This window comes from Oncorhynchus mykiss, chromosome 2, assembly GCF_013265735.2.
Source record: "Oncorhynchus mykiss isolate Arlee chromosome 2, USDA_OmykA_1.1, whole genome shotgun sequence".
In the NCBI taxonomy this organism is placed as follows: Eukaryota; Metazoa; Chordata; class Actinopteri; order Salmoniformes; family Salmonidae; genus Oncorhynchus; species Oncorhynchus mykiss.
Window position 1 is genome coordinate 29,900,837 of NC_048566.1, and position 21,652 is coordinate 29,922,488.

Sequence of the window (21,652 nt, forward strand, 5' to 3'; positions counted from 1 at the left end):
TTTTGGAAACGTTCGAAACATACGCGATAACCATAAATAACTTTCTGGGAGATGTTTACTTGTTACTTTAAAAAAATATATAATAATGTAAACATTTTGTAAATAATCATAGCTAGCAATACGACATTTAAGTTGCTGCTTCAGTCTCCTTGTTAATTGTGCCGAAAATAATTTATATGGCCAACTACTCCTCACTTCCTATTTAATATTGCCATAGCAACATACCTGCTACTTCATAGCTTTCCCTGGCTCCACAAACCAGTAACTCCCTAACATTAGCTAGCTAACAAGAAATGCCAGCTAAAACGTGTGACTAACTAGGGTTTACGGCTGTACGGATAATTGACCAATGTATTTGTCAAACTAATTAACTAATTTCAACGGCTCTGTTTTGGATGGCTGTTCATCTTGAAATGTGAGTGAAATTGCTAACTAAACTAGCTATGTTAGCCATGTTACCAAGACTCGAGAAGCTAATGCGTTAATTAGTCATGTGGTTTCAAGTAAGTAAGTTAGCTAGCAAACAGGATAAACATCTGTCCATGCTACTTCTCAAAATGTTTTATTTTTATGCGATAATTCTGGCTATATATGCCTAAAATAAATGCCTTTCAGTGAGCTCATAATAGACTTGGTTAAAAATGTATTTGAATGGACAGGCACTGAGTGAGTCCTCATGTTGTTTGCCACATAGCAAGTTCTCACTATCACCAAAGGAGGGCAGTTCTTTCAGTGTCATGACCTGAGTGAGTGTGACAATCAGACCTTCATAATTATTTCGCTCTCCTCTTTCGATCAGTTTCCTCATAATGCTATACTGTAGCCACCCCCTGGCGAAACCAACATGGCATCTGATAGCTAGCTACCCATTACATGAGGGCAGGAAAAATAAGTGACGGGGTGTAAAGACCAAAGGCTGATGTCCTGAAGGTCCAGGTGGACATTGAGGAGCTCATAGCCTCTGGCCACATTGCCCTAAAGCAAGGGGACTGTGAAGAAGCCCTCAGCCTCTTCAAAAAGGCCTTCAAAGCTTCCATAGAGGTGACATTACTTAGGCTACTTCCTTGTTGTCCATGTTGAGACATTTTGTCCTGCACCTCACCCATATAATATACGGCTTGCTAAAACTGTGAGGGGAGAACTGAGCACCTGATTTTATTGTTTGGAAAATGTCCAGGCAACAAAAACATGTCTGGTTCCAAGTCCAAATGGATTACAGTATTTACAGAATCGTTATTGTCCCCAAATTGTAATTGGTTTTCACAATGACATACATCTGACGACCCCCATATTTAGACATACTGTATGGAAGAAAGTCAAATATGCTGCATAATGTTTACTGGTACTTATGTTAGCTTTTATAATGTTTAAGTATTCTCTCTTACCACACTCTATCACCCACAGCTAAAGGAGACCAGGGTCCAGCGGGCATGTGCCTTTAACCTGGGAGCTACCTACGTGGAGGCGGGTAAAGCCCTGAAGGGGCTGGACTTCCTGAAGCGGGCCCAGCCAGGAGAGAGGGGCGAGCGGATAGCAGACCTCCAGTTCAACCTGGCCGTAGCCCATGAGCCCCTGGGGAACCACAGCCAGGCAGCTGTTCACTGCCTCCAGGCAGCCCAGCTGTACCGCTCCCAGGGGGATGGGGCCAGTGAGGGGGAGACCTGCATGAAAATGTCCCACTGTCACCTGCTCCTAAAGGTCAGTCAGCTCAAGGTGTATGTTTTTTATGGTTCAGCTCGAGAATCAGATTACCCTGCCAAAAATCTCAACCCCTAACCATTAGAGGAGAACTGTAAAACAGCAGTAAACTGTACTTATCTTCCTCACCTTAAGCCATTCCAAAATTTAGGTGGGATACTCTCCTAAAGAGATTTAACACCATTCCAATAGATTTCGAGAAAAGCCCAAGCTGTGCTTTTTTATAATGAGATATTACCACCAGGAGATTTGCCTTCATGCACATTAAGATTGTGCTGAGTCAGAATTTAGAAGGCCACCCATATCTTCTGCAAAGATAATAAGATACTTACGCATGAGGCCTAGAATACTCAAGACTGAAAATTGAATGTTACGTAAGGACTATACCACAATAGGAAGAAAACAAGCTTCTCTGCTAAATTAAATGCTCAAGTACTCAAATCTTGAGTGAATTGCAAAAGTTGAATGATTGTTAAATACGTTTTTTTTTTTTTTTTACAAACAAATGGAAATGTTTTATTTTTTATGGAAATAGTTTCTTATAGAAGGGTCCAGACACCTTTTAGAAACAAACAGTAAATCACTTCCTCATCCACGTTGTATAGTATGGGGGCCCTGAAAAACATGAACAAAGGCTCCAAAAATGTCATTTTAGAAACGGCAAAGCTCTCAGTATAGTGATGCAAGGCTTTCGATGTTGTACACATGAAATCGTGTCATTCCAAACTTTATCCGCAACGTTATATTTCCTTTTGTGCGACTTGAGCGATACCTAAATTTAGTTGTAAAAATACAACTTCTCCTTTAATTGATTGTCAGTTGATTGATTCATATGAGCCATCTTCCTTCTAATGTATTAGGTGCTCAGAAATCATGCTTTGCAATTTGTTTAATCAATACAATTATAACACCAAGAAAAATCATGCCATTAACCTTTTCAGATCTTTAGTGAACCTGCCCACCTCCCTCATCTTTGCTGATCACCAGCTGCCACTGATGAAGGGCCAGTCTCTGTCATTATGGTCTGTTTTTTATTCGGACAACCTCAGTTGGTGTCAGAGTCAAGCCACGATTAAATTATTTAGAGAACTGCCAGAGGCAGTGTGTGGGTGTTATCAATAAATGAGTATAATTTATAATAGGGATGTAACGATTCACCTACAGTTGAATTCGGAAGTTTACATGCACCTTAGCCAATTACATTTAAACTCAGTTTTTCACAATTCCTGACATTTAACCCTAGTAAAAATTCCATTTCTTAGGTCAGTTAGGATCACCACTTTATTTTAAGAATGTGAAATGTCAGAATAATAGTAGAGAGAATTATTTATTTCAGCTTTTATATCTTTCATCACATTCCCAGTGGGTCAGAAGTTTACATACACTTAATTAGTATTTGGTAGCATTGCCTTTAAATTGTTTAACTTGGGTCAAATGTTTTGGGTAGCCTTCCACAAGCTTCCCACAATAATTTGGGTGAATTTTGGCACATGCCTCCTGACAGAGCTGGTGTAACTGAATTAGGTTTGTAGGCCTCCTTGCTCGCACATGCTTATTCAGTTCTGCCAACACATTTTCTATAGGATTGAGGTCAGGGCATTGTGATGGCCACTCCAATACCTTTACTTTGTTGTCCTTAAGCCATTTTGCCACAACTTTGGAAGTATGCTTGGGGTCATTGTCCATTTGGAAGACCCATTTGCAACCGAGCTTTAACTTCCTGACTGATGTCTTGAGATGTTGCTTTAATAAAACCACACAATTTTCCTTCCTCATGATGCCATCTATTTTGTGAAGTGCACCAGTCCCTCCTGCAGCAAAGCACTCCCACAACATGATGCTGCCACTCCCGTGCATCACGGTTGTGATGTTGTTCTTCGGCTTACAAGCCTCCCCCTTTTTCCTCCAAATATAACGATGGTCATTATGGCCAAACAGTTCTATTTTTGTTTCATCAGACCAGGACATTTCTCCAAAAAGTACGATCTTTGTCCCCATGTGCAGTTGCAAACCGTAGTCTGGCTTTTTTTATGGCAATTTAAGAGCAGTGGCTTCTTCCTTGCTGAGCGGCCTTTCAGGTTATGTCGATATAGGACATGTTTTACTGTGGATATAGATACTTTTGTACCTGTTTCCTCCAGCATCTTGACACGGTCCTTTGCTGTTGTTCTGGGATTGATTTTCACTTTTCACACCAAATACGTTCATCTCTAGGAGACAGAATATGTCTCCTTCCTGAGCGGTATGACGGCTGCATGGTCAAATAGTGTTTATACTTGCGTACTACTATTTGTACAGATGAACGTGGTACCTTCAGGCGTTTGGAAATTGCTCCCAAGGATGAACCAGACTTGCGACGGTCTCAAAAAAATATTATTGGCTGATTTCTTTTGATTTTACCATGATGTCAAGCAAAGAGGCACTGAGTTTGAAGGTAGGCTTTGAAATACATCCAGGGGTACACCTCCAATTGACTCAAATTATGTAAATTTGCCTATCAGAAGCTTCTAAAGCCATGACATCATTTTCTGGAATTTTCCAAGCTGTTTAAAGGCAGTCAACTTAGTGTATGTAAACTTGTGACCCACTGGATCTGTGACACAGTGAATTATAAGTGAAATAATCTGTTTGTAAACAATTGTTGGAAAAATTACTTGTTTCATGCACAAAGTAGATGTCCTAACCGACTTGCCAAAACTATAGTTTGTTAACAAGAAATTTGTGGAGTGGTTGAAAAACGAGTTTTAATGACTCCAACCTAAGTATGTAAACTTCCGATTTCAACTGTATATGCATCAGTCCCCGGTTCAAATGTTTAAGATTTGAGTGCATCGGTCAGCTGGACCCCAAACCGATCCAAATGTAACATGCATATGTCCGAAAATCAATTCAAACCTTTACAAATCGCCTGTTTACAATTTCGTTGTTTCTCAAATTACTTTCCTTCTGCCTTCCCGAAAATGTCTCTTATCTTTTGTGACATTTGTATCCTCTCCTTCAGTGTCAAACTTAGCATACAATTGTGTTGACAGTCATTGATCTACAAGTCATTCTGCATGCCGAACAACCCCAAGCACAATCAGTAGTCAAACTGCGACCAGCTTCGCTCGCTGACCAACGCAAGGCATTCCTATTTCTGATCTGGCACATCTGCACTTCACCTTCAGATGTTTGAAAATGTCTTGTGCAATATTAGGCTTTATCACTTGAGTGACAACCAATGTAATTTGCTAGATTATGTTTATCAAATGCGCTGTTGAAAATTGTGTTTTACCGGAATAAAAGTAGCCTAAGCTATCATGGGACACACTGCTCTCATCTGGCTATACATGCTGATCAGGGATTACATTGGGTTTTATTTTGATTGTTCAGGTTCACCATCAGTAATAGTTTTGGTAGTTTTGCTTGAAACAATGAGTATATACGGTCATTTTTAGATATACAAGGTAAAGTTGATAATTTCTTAATGAGGACAGCAATCACTTTTGCTACCTGCACTGCATGGTCGAAGCGGGAGAAGAAGAGGAGCTCACTCGAGTCCAAAAGGTCCAACTTCCAAAAGATCTAAACCATTCCATTCTGAGACACGGGTGAAATCCAAAGTTGTGCTTTATATTCATTGGTTATGTCATAGCAAATTGTTTACTAATAAATACTGATACATTACTAGCTAACACTTTTTTAATATGCAAAAATTATGACTGAATTAGTGGGTGATGGGGATTTCAGATCAAAAGCAAGGTAGATACCCAGTTTCCCTTATGGCTCAGCCCAGGTGCCTACATACAACATAGACATATACAGTACATCATTCACACACACACACACACACACACACACAGAGAAGTCGGCTCAGACAGATCCAGTTCAGAGAAGCCCAGCTCATAAGCTCCATCAGCAGCATATTTTAATTTAGAATGGAAAAGGAATGTGTTTATGCAACAAATGTTAGTGCATTGCATTGAACTGAATCGCATCAATTCGTTCCTCTAAACAAACCGAATCGCACAGATCGTTTCAAACTTAAACTCATCGTTCCTGTATGGTATTGTAGCCCATGTATCGAATCGTCTTGAAAGGTAAAGATGCACATCCCTAATTTTTAAGAGCTGCAGTGTCTGACTGACTCATTTGAGATGTGTAGCAGCCAGGTCTATATACTGACAGCTCACTGACTGTCCTACATAGAGCTGGTTTTGATTCAAGCTGTGTGTTTTCAGGACTGGACCCAGGCAGCTTAGAGCTTCCAGAGGGCTGGGGAGAGCTACAGGATGGCAGGCAAGCTGGACTCAGCCGCCACGGCCTTCAAATAGGCAGGGAGTCACATGCTCCAATCAGATGACTTCACCATGGATGATATCATCACCGTGCTCACTGATTGCCTCGAGCTTAGCAACAACATCAAAAACCCAGAGTTCCTCGGTAGGTAAACTGTCAGATGAACTGAATTGAGGAAAAAACAAATGAGTAACAGCGTTGTCAGTCAACAATTTGGTCACAGTTTTGTGACTTTATCCCTCAGCCTTTCAGGTAAGGTGTACAATGACCTGGGCCTGAGTTTCTCCCAGCTGAAGTTGTTCCAGGAGGCAGCCTGGTGCTATGAGCGGGCCCTGCCCATGCTCAGCACCAGGCCCAAAAGGCTGGCCGTGGTCCTACAGAACCTGGGAGCCGTTCACAACACACTGAGCCAGTACCGGCAGGCCCTGGACTACCACCGATAGACAGCCAGCCTGCATGGTGAGCTTATTACATCACTTACGCTGGAGAGTATAGTTATACTGTATTTTCTGCAAAGTTCAGTGCTGTTATGTACTGCATGTAATAATGATATGCCATTTAGCATGCGCTATTCTCCAAAGTACTCTGCGTGCATATTGTTTTTGTATGAGTGGTGCAAGCACTCTACCAACTGAGCCGCAGATAATCATGTGTGTGTGATGAACATGTTACCTGAGGCGTGTAGGAGTAATTGTTTAGGCAGCGGGGCAGACCATTCCTCAAACATTTCATTATACCCTGATTAATCCTTTACAGTATCTGGGTGTGTCCAGTGCTCTCCATGCCTCTAATCTGTCTCTGTGAGCAGCTCTCACATTAGCAAGAGAGGTGTGTGTATGTGTGTGTGTGCTCACGTGCAGGGGTGTGTGTGGCTGAGATTCCACTGAGGCAATCCCATAGGGACTTACAGAGTGCTTACCACAGCACCACTGAGTGACTCACACACTGGTCTTGTGCGTATGTGCATGTAACGGTTCTAAGACATGTTTTTTTCGGCAGCCTTGGGGATGTGAACGTGACATAGCTACTTATGCTTTTTTTAAGTGAGTGAAAAAGTGATGACGCCGTAAAGATTGTCTCTTGTTCCCTGTATTAACCCCTCTCCCTTTGTAATCTATCTTTCTCTCAAACTCTGTATCTCTCTCTGATACCCTTCCCCCTTTCTCCCCATCATTCTGTGTGTCTGTGTCAGGGTCTTTGGGCAGTCGTCGTGCTCAGGGCCGCTGCTTCAGTAACTTGGCCTTTGCCCTCAGTCAGCTGAGGGAGCATGAGGAGGCAGCAGAGAACGACCTCCAAGCCCTGCAGGCCTTCAAAGACACTGGTACAAAATCAAGTCCAACTTTATTCTTTCTAAGAATAATGATAAGCACATTTTTCATGTTGGAAGTGTGTTCTAAATGTTTAAACGGGCTATTAATGACTCTTTACATCCATTGACCCCTTTTGACACTAAGTCTCACCCTCATTTGCTCTCTCTTGTTTACTTAACTTTCTCAATATCTCTTTATATTTGTCTGTCTGTCTGTGTCTGTCTGTCTGTAAGGGCCAATGGCAGGCTTGTGAGGGTTTAGGGGAAGCTCGCTTTAAGTTGAGAGAGCCACCCTCTACTACAAACAAGCTCTGGGTTTACTGTCAAAGTGCAAGGTAAAGAAGTCACTACTACAAATACACCAACCCATACAATCGATCCCCAATAGAATATACATTTTCAGTTATATATGGTTGCTCAGACCTTATCAGACCATATAACGTTGGTTAACCACCGTCTTCATTTCCAGGACACGTCCAGCTCGGTCCAGGAGCATCTGGTCAACAAGCTGAGTGAGGCCCTGCAACACAGGCTGTCACTGATCACCCCTAGAAAACCCCAGGTAGGTACTGTCTGGTCACCACACTCCTGACCATCATACTCAGTTGCAGGAAAACAAACAGATTTATTTATCTATCAGCCAGTATCTAGTTAATATACCAACACTATAACCAGATAATATACAGTTGCTTTGCAAAAGTATTCACCCCCCTTGGCATTTTTCCTATTTTGTTGCCTTACAACCTGGAATAAAAAGATTTTGGGGAGTTTTTATCATTTGATTTACCCAACATACCTACCACTTTGAAGATGCTAAATATTTTTTATTGTGAAACAAACAAGAAATAAGACAAAAAAACTGAACTTGAGCGTGCATAACTATTCATCCCCCCCAAAGTCAATATTTTGTAGAGCCACCTTTTGCAGCAATTACAGCTGCAAGTCTCTTGGGGTATGTCTCTATAAGCTTGGCACATCTAGTCACTGGGATTTTTGCCCATTCTTCAAGGCAAAACTGCTCCAGCTCCTTCAAGTTGGATGGGTTCCGCTGGTGTACAGCAATCTTTAAGTCATACCACAGATTCTCAACTGGATTGAGGTCTGGACTTTGACTAGGCCATTCCAAGACATTTAAATGTTTCCCCTTAACCCACTTTAGTGTTGCTTTAGCAGTATGTCTAGGGTCATTGTCCTGCTGGAAGGTGAACCTCTGTCCCAGTTTCAAATCTCTGGAAGACTGAAACAGATTTCCCTCAAGAAGTTCACTGTGGCCTCCCGGGTGGCGCAGTGGTTAAGGGCGCTGTACTGCAGCGCCAGCTGTGCCATCTGAATCCCTGGGTTCGCGCCCAGGCTCTGTCGTAACCGGCCGCGACCGGGAGGTCCGTGGGGCGACGCACAATTGGCCTAGCGTCGTCCGGGTTAGGGAGGGCTTGGTCGGTAGGGATGTCCTTGTCTCATCGTGCACCAGCGACTCCTGTGGCGGGCCGGGCGCAGTGCGCGCTAACCAAGGTTGCCAGGTGCACGGTGTAGCCTCCGACACATTGGTGCGGCTGGCTTCTGGGTTGGATGCGCGCTGTGTTAAGAAGCAGTACGGCTGGCTGGGTTGTGTATCGGAGGATGCATGACTTTCAACCTTCGTCTCTCCCGAGCCCGTACGGGAGTTGTAGCGATGAGACAAGATGGTAGCTACTACAACAATTGAAATTGGGGAGAAAAAGGGGTCAAAGTTCACTGTATTTAGCACCATCCATCATTACTTCAATTCTGACCAGTTTCCCAGTCCCTGCTGATGGAAAAACATCCCCACCACCATCATGCTTCACTGATGGGATTCTTGGGAGGTGTTGAGTTTGCGCCAGGCGTTTTGTTGATGGCCAAAAAGCTACATTTTAGTCTTGTTTTAGTCTTATTTTAGTCTCATTCTTCCATATGTTTGGGGAGTCTCCCACATGCCTTTTGGCAAACACCAAACATGTTTGCTTATTTCTTTCTTTCTTTTTCTTTATTTCTTTCGGCTTTTTTCTGACCACTCTCCCGTAAAGCCCAACTCTATGAAGTGTACAGCTCCGACACATGTTCCTATGGACAGATACTCCAATCTCCGCTGTGGAGCTTTGCAGCTCCTTCAGGGTTATCTTGGTCTCTTTGTTGCCTCTCTGATTAATGCCCTCCTTGCCTGGTCTATGAGTTTTGGTGGGTGGCCCTCTCTTGGCAGGTTTGTTGTGGTGCCATATTCTTTCCAGTTTTTAATAATGGATTTAATGGTGCTCTGTGGGATGTTCAAAGTTTCGGATATTTTTTTGTAACCCAACCCTGATCTGTACTTCTCCACAACTTTGTCCCTGACCTGTTTGGAGAGCTTCTTGGTCTTCATAGTTATGCTTGCTTTGTGGTGTCCCTTGCTTAATGGTGTTGCAGACTCTGGGGCCTTTCAGAACAGGTGTGTGTGTATATATACTGAGATCATGTGACACTTAGATTGCACACAGGTGGACTTTATTTAAATAATTGTGTGACTTCTGAAGGTAATTGGTTGCACCAGATCTTATTTAGGGGCTACATAGGAAAGGGGTTTGAATACATATGCATGAAACACTTTTACGTTTTTTAAAATATATATATATATATTTTTAAACAAGTTATTTTTCACTTCACCAATTTGGACTATTTTGTGTATGTCAATTACATGAAATCCAAATAAAAATCAATTTAAATTACAGGTTGTAATGCAACAAAATAGGAAAAACGGCAAGGGGGATGAATACTTTTGTAAGGCACTGTATCAACCAACTTCTGGTCTGTTGGTGGGAACTATAATTGTGTGTGTGTGTTGACTGTGAAAAATGTGTTTCCATTTCAAGCCCCTTTCAATTATCTTGTAGAACTTGTAAATGTATTCATGCGTTTATACAGTTTCATCACCAGTGTACTGACTGGGCTGTTGTTCCCTAGTGAGTGGAGCTGGCTCTGCAGAGGTGTCTACCGGAGAGCAGGGGAAGGAGGAGGAAGCCCCGGGTCCAGATGGAGAACAGGCACACACAGTGACGATGGGAGAAGCATGTGACTCCCAGTCACCGGTGACAAGATCTCTCACTGAGAAGCCGGGGTATCTGACTGTGCTGCCAGGGGCATACAGGCAATGCATTTAACACACACACTGTCGTAGCAGAATTAGTTAGGTAACATTGATAAATAAGATGTTTTATCTACTTTCATAAATATGCTTATGTGGGAAAAGTCACTTGGGGCCCAGCGAGGGGAGGGGTCAGGATTGTCTTCATATGTGAGGGTATCTGTTAAACCATGTGAAGGGCTCCACAATGTCTGTACACCAGTCACTCCCTACTTTTCCCATTGGGGGGAGGAGTATGGCAGTGTCTGGAACCATTGTATGTCCCCTCTGATGTCGAAACTTGTCTTTCATAGTATATGACCTAGAGGCTCACTCCTCTCAGGGAGCTTGTCCAGGGGTGGGTTGTATTTGAGATGGGAGTATCTAGAATTGACAATTGATATATGCCATTGGATGAGGTAATGTTTTGGTAATATGAAGTACCAAGAACGAGAAGTAGAACCTTGTCTAAGAACGCAAACTGAATGATAATTTATAGCTAATGCTCTCTGGCTATGGAATACTCCTCTCTCAAGTAAAAGTCTTCCTTTGTGCAGTTTTCCTAAGACCTGTGGTTTGTCATTGTGAGTTGAGAGGGGTGGATCTTTGCTGTGAAAGATCTCAGTTGCCATTATGTTGACACTCTCAGAATTCATTTATAGACACTGAATTGATCTGAGAGTCAAAGGGCTATGGTGAAGCTCATATTATTAAAAGATTAAGTTTAAAGTATAACTCTGACTTGTGTGTGGTTTGTAAACTCTCCTTTCACTTAGTAATACAGGAAATTACCACGACACACACACTGTAAACATCATCATACATGCTCACACAGTGCACATAATCACTCATTTACTGTACACATTAGCACACATACATGGATGCACCATTATACACACATGTGCATACGCTCAATAACACCCATCCAGACAACTCATAAAGAAACCCGGAGTAATTTTACTTGTTGTGATTGACTCTGATTCTTTATTAGCACACTGGAAAATCAAACAGTTTTTCATTTCGTGCCACCAGACTCCGGCCTCTTAAATTGTTTATTTTTGCAGAATGTCTTTTAAGGTATAAACACCTATTGGGTTTTCTTAAATTACACTGAAGAAGATGAGCTCTGTGAGTGTCTGCTCTGCAGAGAAGAATTGAATAATAGGGAAATGGAGAGTTATTAGCCAGCCACAGATGTAGCAGAAGAGCACCAGCAGAGAAAACAAAACCGCATACATAATTCATGTACATGGCGATGACCTTGGCCTCCACTGATGATTCACTACCATCCCCCTGTAAAAACACACACACACACTCATTTCTGCATAGCTGCACTGTTTGTTATTCTCCCGTTCCCAGAGTAACCATATATATAAGATGCCTTTAACTTGGCATTGCTGTGTGTGTGTGGCCAGTGTTACACTGCTGCTTGTCATTTTAAATTATTCTTGAAAATTAATTTTTGAGATGATCATGTTTAAGCGTGCCTCTTCCTCTCACCTCCAGGAACCTGAATAATACATATGAGCAGCCCGACCCGACCACCATTATTAGAACCAGGACCCATCAAACCACCCTGTACTCACCCAGCAGAGTAAGAACCACTCCCCTCAATCTTAACCTGAGAAACGGTTGCACAACATGAACTTTTGCACAAATCTCCCATTGGGGAAGTAGCTAGCTATAACTAGTGTGTGGGCTAAGTAGTCCTTATTTGGACAGAGGACCACTAGCATGTTAAAATAACCCCAAAAAATTAAATCCACATTCTGCACCTATTGTTACAAGGAAGTAATGGCTATGTTATCAAAAGCTTTGTTCAACCAATTTTTACTGTTTGTTATAATCCCTCTGTAGGCGAGCATTTATATGAGAGCATTAAACCGAGGACGACACAGACTAACAGGTACGTAATGTTTGTCTGTGAGTTATTTCCAGTGATCGGCTTCAGTTTGAGTAATCATTGATACTGACTGAACACGTATCATGTGTTTTAGTGAGACTCCATTGTCCGAAAGCTCCGAAGTTTCATCCACTGGTGCGACAGATAATGAAGAGACCATAACCCTGTTAAAGAAACGGAAGTCCTAAATCTGCACAGTCATGTGACTAGATGCAAGTCCAAGTTAATGTGGTTGGTTAATTGAAAGCATTCATAGGAATGACTCTATTGAGTGTATTTCTGTGGGTCAAATCTGCTCTTTGCACATTGGTATTAAAAATTCTAATGCACATGTGTTACTGTATAACATTGTCTGTCTCATCTCCTGCACGTACAAGTGTTGCCTTGTCATTGCATTTGTCTTCCAAACAATCCCTGTGTGTATGCTGGTCATTGTCCCCCACACTAAAATTGGGGAAGGCACTGTGGATCTGTTTCCGTCCATTAGTACGTTCATATGTTAGTCACAAGCGATATCTCAGACAGCATTGGCCAGGTTTTGACTAAACTTTGGTGAATGATGCATCTTGCCATAGCTTTACAGAATTTAGAAAATTACACTGATTTGGCCAGATGGTGGCCCTGTAACGAGATTGAAAATGCAAACTTTGAAAGGTCATGCCCCTCACCCCGTTATACCTTAAGTCATGAAATTTAGTAGATCGGTTCCTGTCTTCACAAGGAACAAATTTGCCTTGGAACCCATACGTTCCGCCATGATGGATTTTCCGCCATTTTGAATTGTGTGAAAAACACTTAACCCTACTCGTCTGATACCGAATGACCAATATGCACGAAACTTGATATGTGGCATTTATGGAAAACGATCTCTCAACGCAATATTTTCCAGACTGGTAGCTAAATCAACATGGCCGCTATTGACCAATAAACATTCACCTGGGTGTGGTCTGGCACATAACTGCATATAAATCAGTAAAAGACATTCGTATTGTAACAGAATTTGATAAACCCTGTCAAGACTCAACATATGTAAGAACATTCATATCGACCTTGCTGTGGCGCTATAACGGGCATACCACAAAAATAGAAAATGTAGCATATAATTGACATAACTTTACAGAAAACATTGACACACCTCAGTATGTACAACATAAAATATGTCAAAGAGAATCCCAAAAGAGAAAGAAACAAATATTTCATACCAAACATATCATTCAAACAAAGAAAAGACCATTCAAATCTGTTAATCTGTTTGTTTTAGTGATGAAATTTGGCACGCATGTTTAGGGATATGAGCTAACCCACACGATATCTCAGACACCACTGGCCCAATTTTGACAAAATTTGGGTGAATGATTAGTCATGCTATAGAGATCTGAAATTGACCAAATTATACATTTTGGGCCGGGGGGGCTATAGTAATCAACTGTACATACGTTAGTCATTTGTGGGGGGATGACATGTTTACTGTTGCCTTATTTCAAGGTGTCTTGGTAGTCAATATTCTAAGATTGTCATAATGTGTATCATTTCTTCAATCATGCTAACTTAAATCTCTGCTCTTCACTTGAATCATGGTTGTACAATTTGAAATAAATGTAATCTGTTTTTGAACTATTTAACTCTGATCCTTTGTAAGTTTATAGTCACCCCAACGCTTAACAAAGCCATCACCGTTGATCATTGCTACAAGAAAACACAAAAAAGAACAAGCACTCAATCGGTTTTCAATTGGTTTTCCTAAAGGTCACACTATGAGAAAAGCTTTAATTAAATATCCACAATTGTTACCCAGAGGAGGGTCATGCTTTTTCAATTTCAGTCAGGGAGAGGGTTTAGTATTTTATTCATTTTTATATAGTTTTTATTTAGTCCAGGGGAGGGTCATGTAATTTGTAATCGATTTAAATGTCATAGCTCAGTGTTTGAGAGTTAGTATCTCATGTGTGCCTGATGCTGCCCCTAATCCCTGACTCTCTGCTGGGTGTGCAATATCAAGTGTGCCTAGTGTGGTCTCAATAAAATTATCCATGGCCTATTCTATAGGCCAGGGGTGGGCAAACTTTTGGGCTCGAGGGCCACATTGGGATTTTGAAATTCAACTGAGGGTTGCATTTTTTGGGGGACCAATTGTTTGTTAAAATCTATTTGCAGGTGTCACTACAGACCAGGGTTCGATCCCAGGCTGTGTCACAGCTGGTCGTGACTGGGAGACCCATGAGGCGGTGCACAATTGGCCCAGCATCGTCCAGGTTAGGAGAGGGTTTGGCAGGTCCAGATTTTATTGTCCCATCGCGCTCTAGCAACTCCTGTGGCGGGCCGGACGCATGGGACAAGACTGTAACTACCAATTGGATACCACAAAAATGGGGAGAAAAAAGGGTTGTCTGTTTTAACAAACCTTTTTTATTTTTGTACTTATGTATTGAATATAGTTTTTTTGTGTTGTTTTTTTATAAGCCCTGGGGCTTCCAACCATACTTGCACACGTTTATTTATTTGTTTTTAACTGTATTGTTTATCACTTATTTTCTTCGGTGCAAATAAATTCAACCTTAGGTTTTAGGTTATATGTTAAATAACAAATGGCTTTTTCTCTGAGTCATTGATGATCAGAAACTAAAGTTGTAACTGGTTCTGTTGGCAAAATGTTTACAGTTGATAGACAACTTTAGCACTGTTCCAAACTTAGACTATTCTCTTTAACAATAGCCTTTATAGAAATCTAAACGTCTTTGGTGCTGCAGCATTCGCTCATTCGTTGTCGTACTTTGTTGTGGCATTTAAAAATATTCTGCTTGTCTCCAGTCATGTAAAATGACGTAGAATTGCAAGAAATGCGTTAAAAGGCCCACAAAAAAATCGGACTGCAAATAAGATGGTGGATTCATGCAGTGCTTTTATTATAATTAATATATTTTCATCCTGTCACGTTCTGACCTTAGTTCTGTTATTTTATCTTTGTTTTAGTATGGTCAGGGCGTGAGTTGGGTGGGCAGTCTGTTTGTTTTTCTATGTTGGTTTTTGAGTTCGGCCTAGCCTCTCTATCAGAGGCAGCTGTCAATTGTTGTTCCTGATTGAGAATCATACTTAGGTAGCCTGGGTTTCACTTTTAGGTTGTGGGTGTTTGTCTTCCGTGTCAGTGTTTGTCGCCACACGGGACTGTTTCGTTCATTTCACGTTTATGTTTTAAAATAAACATTATGGACACTTACCATGCTGCGTTTTGGTCCTCCGATCCTTCTCGCTTCTCCTCTTCAGAGGACGAGGTTCGTTACACATACTTACCCTTGTCTGCAAATCCATAATCTTCTAGCTACTTTGGTATGTAATGTTTACAAATCGAAGAGCAGTTTCTAAAACAGCATATCTAAGGCTCTGGGCTCGGTTTCATAAAAGCATCGTAGCACGAAGATACTATTCTGTCCATTTAGTGTCAGTGGAATTAGGATGATCTCAGTACTACGATGCTTTTGGGAAACCCTGCCCTGGTCTGTCATATGAGTGAGGGTAAACGTAGGCATGTTCTCTGTTATCCACTTTGTTTTAATTATTATTTTGGGTATAGGGGTGGGTCACAATTTTTTTTCAAGCGTTCAGGGACATCCATTTTCGTTTCAGAGAGGTCCGATTTTCTCCAGGTATCCCTCATTATCAATAACGTGCAGTCCCTTATCAGGGGTGCTGCCGCACCTCCCGCACCATTCCCGCTGCTACGATTGTATAAGGAAATATATGATTAAGTACCGCTGCACATAGGCTTTCAGCCATCCAGACCGAATATTGGTGATGATGCAAATCAAGTGTTATAAAGTGTAAATCAAATGTTATGCTGCTCTGGCATTACTGTTTATATTTCAACTAGTTAGCTTGCTACACACACTCCACCAGTGACTGCATTTAAAGCCATGCATGTTTGGATAATGGGCGAGCGCAATCTCCATGAGTGCTGAGCAATTAACCGATATGTCGGTTGTTTTGGGGTTTTTAAACAACTAATTGACCAAGTTTAAATGATTTGAATTTCATTTTAAGAGTTTTTATTCTGTGAGCTCAATGTGCAGTTTATGTAGAGATCAATCAGATCAAACCTGAACTATGTAATGTAGTACGTTGTTTTAGTTTCCAACAGGCCAATAGTCTACATATTAGCACAGAAAACATGGTAATTAACTATAATGACAATAATCCATTGGTCACCTGCATACTTGTCCGGTCTGTGTGAAGCACTGAGCTATTATAATGAGAACCGTGTGGAGCAGATTGGTGATTGATACTTGGCATTCAGTAGTCATAAAAGTTTGTTTTATTTACTTTGAAGGACTACTAAAATGTTGATTTGGCAGACTGCATAGGCAGCAGCTCTACAGAGATGAGATGATGACTTGGAATGAAATAAAGTAATGAAATAAAACATTTTATTAAAGTGAAGTAATGTGAATACATTATGGTTAAGTGATAAGCAGTAATGGTCATCACTAACATTTTTACTTTTAATTGTTTTATTCTGTGTTACAACATTCGACCCACATAATGCATAGTGCATTTAATGTATAAAAAATAAACTGAAATCGAAACTGAACCTACCTCAAAAAAAAAACGAATCGCTCAGCACTAATCTCCATACAGGGGTGGCGAATTTGACGTCATCACGACAACTAGGTGGAAGTGGATTCAAAACAACAATGACAAACTGTGTACAAAAATATAAAATTATACCACCACGCAAAAGAGCACTTGGCAAGTGGGAGGGAAAAGGGGCAGGTGTTCTGGCACAGGTAGACCCATATTGTGCACGCGCCTGCAAATCAGTATTGCCAAATAATCTGTAGTCTGCTTTTGATGCACCAGGTTTCTTTTCAGCACTTCAGCACCTGCGTGTATGGACAGCTCCCCTCCCATGTCTATTTTTGATGAACGCAAGTAGTGGGATAGAGTGGTCTGTTGAACTGCACTGTAGCTGCAGAACCTATTTCACCAACCTCGGATCCCGACAAGGATTGGACATTGGATCATTTTTTAAAACTCCGATGGATATTGAGATAGACAAAAATAACTGAGTGAAAGATGGATCAACCGAGACGCTGAAATTGTTGTAGGTCTACTTTGGAGACGAATACGTAATTTTGGTTTTCAATTATCTTTGATGCTGCGGCAACTGAAGATAATACAGATATTTCATTGCATTACGGCTGAGCTGATCAATTGGAATACACAACATTGTATCGGAGAGAAAGTGTGCTTTGTGGCGTATTGTGAGGGAATGCGCGCATTCCAAGTGAGTTGAGCGTTAAACAAGGTAGGAGTGAGCATTGTCCTGTAATATATCGCACTGCATGTTGTCATTATGTGGACAGATGACTAGCATACATGAACGTGCTATAGGATACATTGGAGTAACTTGTATAGCCTACATTATAGTGGCATAAAAATCAATATCCTAATTTGCTATAGGACTATATGGTACGAAACAATCAATAGAATAAAATATGCAATAACCCTGCATATCTACGCTTATTGTCCATTTACTCCATGAAAACAAACAAATGTCCAAAATATAAAGGCAAAACGTTGCAAATCTTATACTTTCATTTTTTTACCTTCCATTTTCAAAGGTTAAGTAAAAGGTTTTTCGCCCCACTTAAAGTTTAGAATCCCATTGACCCATCCATCTGATTGCTGCAGTTTCCGAATCGACCCTGACGTTTTTCCGTGCATACACGCCAATATAGCAAAAGCAGTGACGCCAACCGAAATATGTCTTCCGCATTTAACCCAACCCCTCTGAATCAGGTAGGTGCGGGGAGCTGCCTTACAACGGTCACCGCGGCCGGCGAGCAGTTGATGTTGGAGGTTAACTGCCTTGCTGAAGAGTAGAACGGCTCAGGGGTTTCGATATAGGACTTACATTGCCGCCGCTTTGCAGTGATGCCAAACAATTATTCATGAGTGTACATCGTAAACACTGATTGAAGACCCTAGTAGGCTACTGGTGCATGCTGGGATGATCGATTTAACTGCGTGAAACTTGATCCCAGTGTCCTTCAGACACCTTCGCGTGCTGGTGCCAGGGACTCTTCAGTGGATGGGAGAACAGCCACAAAAAAACAACTCACATAATTCTATTACGTGATTAACACCTATTCAAGACTTCATTTTGAATATGTTAACATATTGAGAGGAGGCAGAGTGAGGGTCAGTGTTGAAATACTTAATTAATGAGAGAAAATGTGTGTGGGGGGGGGGGGGGGGGGGTGAAAGGCTTAATTAATGTTGAATTCATTAAAGTGAGATGGTGAGAGACAAAGCGATAGAGGGAGTGTGTGTGTGTGTGGCATAGGACACACACACACTTAGTCCAAGGTCATCTAAACTGAAAGGGGAAAGGTTGTCTTTGTGCTGCTACTTTAAGTGCAGTGCTGTGTAAATGTTCTCAGCATCAGTACTGGGGCCATCAGGGATCTGACGGGGCCGAATTGAAACAAGTCACGGTCAGAAGAGGCTGAAAATGACCATTATATCAATTTAATGTGCCTTTCCCTGTGTTACAAACCAAGAACGAACACCATCTCTGCATATGAGTCATTACACATGACAATGCCCTTTGTAAAATATTTATAAACTCTGTTAATTCCCAGGGTAGGCTGACAAACGAAATGAGCTGACAAGAAATCCATTGCACCAGTCGGCTTTTTCAGCACATTCTAGTGTGACATTTCTCTCTGGCGAAGAGCAGAAGTCTCCCTGTCCCAATGTCCCTGCTGTAGAAACGCATGATCTTTCTTCTTTTCTTTAGTATTCACAGGGCAATGTGTTTGGAGAGGGTGTTGACAGCTCTGGAGTGGGGTAAGGTCAGGCTTCTGCAGTCCTCTACATCGACTTTCAAGCCAATAGTCAGCAGGCAGACGGCACATAGTCTAAACAACACTGGCTTTTCTTGTTTCCAGGTTCAGTGTCATTCCATCTTACTCTAGGTGAACAGTTTGTGTGTTTGAGCACTCGTTAATAATGTTTTGACGATTGTTGATTGGTGGTGTTTAAATCTACTGCACTTGCTAAGAGAAGATGTATAGTCACTGACATACTGTCTGATTTTGTAAAAATGTATTTCACCTTTATTTAACCAGGTAGGCAAGTTGAGAACAAGTTCTCATTTACAATTGCGACCTGGCCAAGATAAAGCAAAGCAGTTCGACACATACAACAACAACGAGTTACACATGGAATAAACAAAACATACAGTCAATAATACAGTAGAAAAATAAGTATATATACAATGTGAGCAAATGAGGTGAGATAAGGGAGGTAAAGCCAACAAAAAAAGGCCATGGTGGCGAAGTAAATACAATATAGCAAGTAAAACACTGGAATGGTAGATTTGCAGTGGAAGAATGTGCAAGGTAGAGAGAGAAATAATGGGGTGCAAAGGAGCTAAATAAATACATACAGTAGGGGGAGAGGTAGTAGTTTGGGCTAAATTATAGATGGGCTATGTACAAGTGCAGCAATCTGTGAGCTGCTCTGACAGCTGGTGCTTAAAGCTAGTGAGGGAGATGTGTTTCCAGTTTCAGAGATTTTTGTAGTTCGTTCAGGTCATTGGCAGCAGAGAACTGGAAGAAGAGGCGGCCAAAGGAAGAATTGGTTTTGGGGGTGACCAGAGAGATATACCTGCTAGAGCGCGTGCTACAGGTGGGTGCTGCCATGGTGACCAGTGAGCTGAGATACGGGGAGACTTTACCTAGCAGGGTCTTGTAGATGACCTGGAGCCAGTGGATTTGGCGACGAGTATGAAGCGAGGGCCAGCCAACGAGAGTGTACAGGTCGCAGTGGTGGGTAGTATATGGGGCTTTGGTGACAAAACGGATGGCACTGTGATAGACTGCATCCAATTTATTGAGTAGGGTATTGGAGGCTATTTTGTAAATGACATCGCCAAAGTCGAGGATCGGTAGGATGGTCAGTTTTACAAGGGTATGTTTGGCAGCATGAGTGAAGGATGCTTTGTTGCGAAATAGGAAGCCAATTCTAGATTTAACTTTGGATTGGAGATGTTTGATGTGAGTCTGGAAGGAAAGTTTACAGTCTAACCAGACACCTAGGTATTTGTAGTTGTCCACATATTCTAAATCAGAACCGTCCAGAGTAGTGATGCTAGGCGGGCGGGCAGGTGCGATCGGTTGAAGAGCATGCATTTAGTTTTACTTGCATTTAAGAGCAGTTGGAGGCCACGGAAGAAGAGTTGTATGGCATTGAAGTTCGTCTGGAGTAGAGGTCGACCGATTAATCGGAATGTCCGATTTCAAGTTTTCATAACAATCGGAAATCTGTATTTTTGGACACCGATTTGTCCGATTATTATATATTTTTACACCTTTATTTAACTAGGCAAGTCAGTTAACAACACATTCTTATTTTCAATGACGGCCTAGGAACGGTGGGTTAACTGCCTTGTTCAGAGGCAGAACGACAGATTTTTACCTTCTCAGCTTGGGGATTCAATCTTGCAACCTTACAGTTAACTAGTCCCAACGCTCTAACCACCTGCTTTACATTGCACTCCATGAGGAGCCTGCCTGTTACACGAATGCAGTAAGAAGCCAAGGTAAGTTGCTAGCTAGCATTAAACTTATCTTATAAAAAACAATCAATCATAATCACTAGTTATTAACTACACATGGTTGATATTCTAAGTCAGAACCATCCAGAGTAGTGATGTTGGTTGGGCGGGCAGGTGCAGGCAGTGATCGGTTGAAGAGCATGCATTTAGTTTTACTTGTATTTAAGAGCAATTGGAGGCCACGGAAGGAGAGTTGTATGGCATTGAAGCTTGTCTGGAGGGTTGTTAACACAGTGTCCAAAGAAGGGCCAGAAGTATACAGAACGGTGTCATCTGCATAGAGATGGATCAGAGACTCACCAGCAGCAAGAGCGACCTCATTGATGTATACAGAGAAGAGAGTCGGTCCAAGAATTGAACCCTGTGGCACCCCCATAGAGACTGCCAGAGGCCAGGACAACAGGCCCTCCGATTTGACACACTGTACTCTATCAGAGAAGTAGTTGGTGAACCAGGCAAGGCAATCATTTGAGAAACCAAGGCTATCGAGTCTGCCGATGAGGATGTGGTGATTGACAGAGTCGAAAGCCTTGGCCAGGTCAATGAGCGGATCATCTTATCTCATTTGATATTAAGCTGTAAGATCAAATGAATGATGATGAATACAGATCATTTCTGATCATAATCCTATTTCCAACCTTATTACCTCTGATATGTGTGTGATATGCAGTACATGAAGTCCTCCTGGATCAGCCTCTCACTTTGAGGCTTGTCATTACACTTTGATATGCAAAG

General features: G+C 41.6%; 1 long non-coding RNA gene across 3 annotated transcripts; it reads left to right on the forward strand.

The window, feature by feature from the left end:
- The first annotated feature begins 20 nt into the window (after positions 1–20).
- LOC110486403 lies at positions 21–13,905 on the forward strand. Of its 3 annotated transcripts, none has more exons than XR_005036167.1 (10): positions 21–415; positions 800–1,041; positions 1,405–1,698; positions 5,919–6,120; positions 6,221–6,435; positions 7,169–7,620; positions 7,755–7,847; positions 10,238–11,991; positions 12,255–12,303; positions 12,395–13,905. It is a non-coding gene; the product is annotated as an uncharacterized LOC110486403 (long non-coding RNA). The 3 variants fall into 3 exon arrangements; XR_002468068.2 differs by lacking the exon at positions 800–1,041 and having other exon boundaries at positions 24–415; positions 7,169–7,297; positions 7,520–7,620; XR_005036165.1 differs by lacking the exon at positions 800–1,041 and having other exon boundaries at positions 23–415.
- Positions 13,906–21,652: the final 7,747 nt, after the last annotated feature.